The sequence below is a fragment of the Contarinia nasturtii genome, unplaced genomic scaffold (genome assembly GCF_009176525.2).
Source record: "Contarinia nasturtii isolate CC-2019 unplaced genomic scaffold, AAFC_CNas_1.1 Cnas_scaffold_745, whole genome shotgun sequence".
Classification (NCBI taxonomy): Eukaryota; Metazoa; Arthropoda; class Insecta; order Diptera; family Cecidomyiidae; genus Contarinia; species Contarinia nasturtii.
In genome coordinates, this window is record NW_022198093.1 from 2,236,536 (window position 1) to 2,240,705 (window position 4,170).

At 34.8% G+C, this 4,170-nt stretch overlaps 1 protein-coding gene across 1 annotated transcript in view; it reads right to left on the reverse strand.

Annotated features, from left to right (window-relative positions):
- Positions 1–3,675, reverse strand: part of LOC116341637 — a 30,780-nt gene extending 27,105 nt beyond the window's left edge. Inside the window, exon 1 of the mRNA XM_031768816.1 lies at positions 2,945–3,675. The gene's annotated coding sequence lies outside the window, so the exon portion shown is untranslated. The remainder of the gene's footprint in view (positions 1–2,944) is intronic.
- Positions 3,676–4,170: the final 495 nt, after the last annotated feature.

Genomic DNA, 4,170 nt, shown 5'->3' on the forward strand with positions numbered 1-4,170 from the left:
CCCCCCCCCCCCCCTGTAAAATGTAGCTCGCACATTACTGTTCCAGAGTGAGAGGCAAAAAAGTGCCAGCTATTAACATATCAAAGTAGAACGCTAAACGATGGCGATTTGCAGCGCAAGCAATAAATGTATCGAATTTATATTTCTATTGTGAATCGTAATCGCGAATGCTACCTTTGATCGAACACTTTTATGGATACTATTCATTCGGCTATATTCCATATTGCAGATATTTTGCATCCGATGTAAATCTAAATTCTCAACACTTTTCTCATTTTGCAAAATGAAATTCTATGAGGTTGCCAAATATTTTTTTTACCAAAAGGATGACATAAAAATGAAACAGAGACAAATGGAAGGTAATAGAAAGTTATTATGAAAATCGATCGTATCTGCTTTGCACAAAGACAAATACAACGAAAAACCAAATAACAAATGATAAAATATCTCTTCTTTCTTCACAAACGAAAATAATAATAAAAAAATATTGTAATGAAAAAAAGGGTGTCCTCATTTATAGAAGTATTGATGTTGCCGTTGTGCTCTTTTTTTATTGCTCCTTTTGTATAATGAACTAGAATGAAAATAGCGTAAATTGAATCTAGTAGCACAAACATTCATAACAAAAAATACCATCAAATATGTCCTTTTATTATACCTGTTTTGCTATTTTTACCATTCGAGCGTCATCTCGCTTTATTCGAATCTCTCGCTTTTGCTATCATCTTTCCCTTTTTCGCTCAATCTCTCTTGATGTCTCCGTCTGTTGCTCACTCTTGGACATTTATGCTTGAAATATGTACATTAAACCGTGTGTATTTTTGTGCTGCTTCATAATATACACACATATTTTTCATAGTAATATTTTTATTCAATGGAGCGTAAAGAAAGCAAAAAAGTACGAAGCAAACGAAACTATGGTAGCAACTCTTCGATTATAATCAACAAGGTCGCCCCCAATATGAATGCCGAAACTAAATGGCCGTTATATTCAATGTTCAAAATAATAAAGCGATTATTATAATAGTCGGGAACAATTCAGATTTCGCAAGAATATTCAGGTCCTTTAATATCCGGTTTTGTTTTAGGTAAATTGTTTCAGATTCAGGTCGTCAAGATTTCAAGCACAATGAGAGAGACAAAGTGAAGACGGAATGAGAGTGATAGAAAGAAAATGATATTCATACGAAATGGCTACCTTAAAAACAATCAGTACACAAACGAGCAAGCGGCACTTGTAATGTTGCTTTGGTTATTATGGAATAATCGTTTTAAATGGATCGCCATTTTTGAATTCGAATCGCAGTTTGTAGAACTTTGGATACGTTTAAAGTATGGAAATTAAAGAGAACAAAAAAGTGTGTACAACCGAATGAAAGAAAGGAAAACTTTCATTTCCTGAATAGGTAATTAAATATTCCATGATACGGTTGGAAGTTTCTTTTGATTGTCGATCACATTTCAATGTTGTTGTAGTATGCGTTCGCCTGTGTCGAACGCAAAATTTACCAATTCGCAAAAATCTCTCCATAAATATTTGCGACAACTGCAGCGGTATTGCCAAAAATACATTTCGATTGTTTTGAATTGGAGCAGAAAACTGTTGTTTGCATACAATAGATATCTGTTCGTTGTACGAGTGCGATCATGGATATAAATGGTTTAGTTCGTTTTCAAAACTATATAACCCTTTTGTGTGCAGGTAAGAATGGCGAAAAAGCAATAAGCCATGATATATACACACACACACGATAATGCAATGAGCATAATCTCTCTGTGTTCAATTTATTGAGCATTGAAGCGTCATTTGCATTCAGTGCGTTTGATTTGATTTTATGTGTAATTTTTCATTTTTCTCTATACCATTGGTATTCGCTTCATTTTCCTCTATATCTCTATGCCATTCTCACGCCATTAACAGGTCCAATTCACAATATCACTCATTGCGATTGTGTGTGCACGCGTGTGTTTCTATTTGTATCTCGCTGTGAATATCCTGGCCAAGATTTAAATCGAAAGAGACGACAAATGGCGACGATACCATCGATGCTGTTTAGAATTTTCAGCATGTCGCAAATGAAACATTAATGAGAAGACATACACACCTTGTTTGAGACAAGTTTTTGGCATTCGGCACGCGTGTGTGTATACCATTGTTTTGGAGTGCGTGTAATGATGTTTGTTTTCGATTCGATCGTAGCAGAGAGATAGAGAAAGCCGAAAGAGGTGACTGTTGTCAGCAGCACTCAATAAATGGTTTGACTTGCTTTGCTTCAATGCGTTCACATTTCATTTTGTTGCCTTTGATATGTTTCCCATTCAACGGGCAAGGCAAACAAAACAAACCGATTTTAATCCCCCACCACCTCATCCTCCTTTTCCATTCAATTCTACTCACAATTGTTTGAGATTCAGAGGTCGGTTCAATAGGTTTCGAATAAACCAATTGATGAAACTTTTCGACAAAGTATAAACACGTACACACACACATGTTCAAACAGTCGCATTGAACTTAGATGGCGAAATAATGCGTGACAGTGAGATTTTGTTTAAGTTCGTGGAGATTAGCATTAAACTGTTGTGAACGGTACCACAACCCCGATTGACGGTAATTCAACAAACAGCACAAATTTATTACGTATGAGTTATAATGCGTGTTTTCGTCGTTTTTTTTCGTCCTCACTATTGCCAATATTACAGATGTTGCTCGAACGCGTAAAACAACTTTCTTTTGTTTTTAGTAATTGTTCAACCTAAGCGATTTTTTCCATCTCATACCCCCCGAAACATAAATTTCATCGAATAAATACTTTCACAACCGGAAACCACGACACAACAACATTTATTGCAAATTATTATCGACAATCAATTCTTTTCTTTTACGTTCGTACGGTGTAGAAAAAATTGAAAAAAATATCAATAAAAGTATACATGCAGTACTAACTTTATATTCCGCAAACCAAAATACGTTTCACCTAATCCAGTTTGTAAGTTTTGAGTCGCAAAAAACAACAACAACACTTTTTATCCGTTTGATGCTGACTTTTGATGCAGCTATACTGTTATTTTATGCTCGATGTGACATAGACACACTCAATTCTGCACCGAGTGGCTTTTGTTTTTGCTTCATATCAGTTTTAGAAGCCAAATACAATTATTTTATTATCTTTTGAATGGAATATTGATTTTGTTTGTTAAACTTAAACTACGCGACAATATTTACGAAACCTATTACAATTGCAAATCCGAAAATAATATTTGCATGCATTTGCCGTCGAATTTACTCTAACACCCAATCACTTGATTTTCCATTCACTTGAATACGTTAAATATTTTATATTGGCTTTTTTTTCAACTCCGAAATGATCAAAGTATATTTCATTCACTGGCTTTTTTCAAGTCTTCAACTTAAAATATTCTCGTTTCGTGTCGCTGAATCATTTACACAATCAGTTTACAATGATTTTATTTACGTGATTTCCAAACAGTATGCACACTTAAGTAAATTTTGGGATTTTTTTCGTCTTTTGTTTGCTGAATGAAATGAGATCAAAGTCGTTTCACTGGATCAAACGATTTGGAAACACTGAGGTTTTTTGCAGACAAATCGGCAATCAGTGCAAGCGATAGATTTGAATAAATCTGGTTGATACGCCAAAAAGCGTCCAGTTAGTATAGAAGTCGATGAAAAACTGACGAAACGCGACAGTGTAACCAGTGGTGAAAGTTCAAGCGAATGCACATTGCTGCGATTTAAGGGGAATGCTTCATTGCACCACGCATGCGTAAATATATTCAAACTGAAAACATAACGGCTTTTTGGAGTGCGATTCTAGTATTCAATCGTCGTCCAACAAGGAAAAATAAGCAGCAGCAGAGGACAACATAATTTCATTTCGGTAGACACCGTAAAATTCCAATTATAAAGTTGTTCGCTTTAACAACATTTTTATTATTGATTTTAGCATGTTTTTTTTTCGCTCTTTTTCCAGGGCGACAGAATATATTTTTGGATTAAACACAAATCAAAACATATTTCCAATATTCTCAGGGTGGTGAATGGGTGGGTGAATAAGAGAAAGTTAGAGAAAGAGGAATAAGAGAAAAAAAAAAGAAAATAGCGAGCAGGAAACAAACGATTTGTTTTCGAAAGTCATCGTGTTGTGAAAC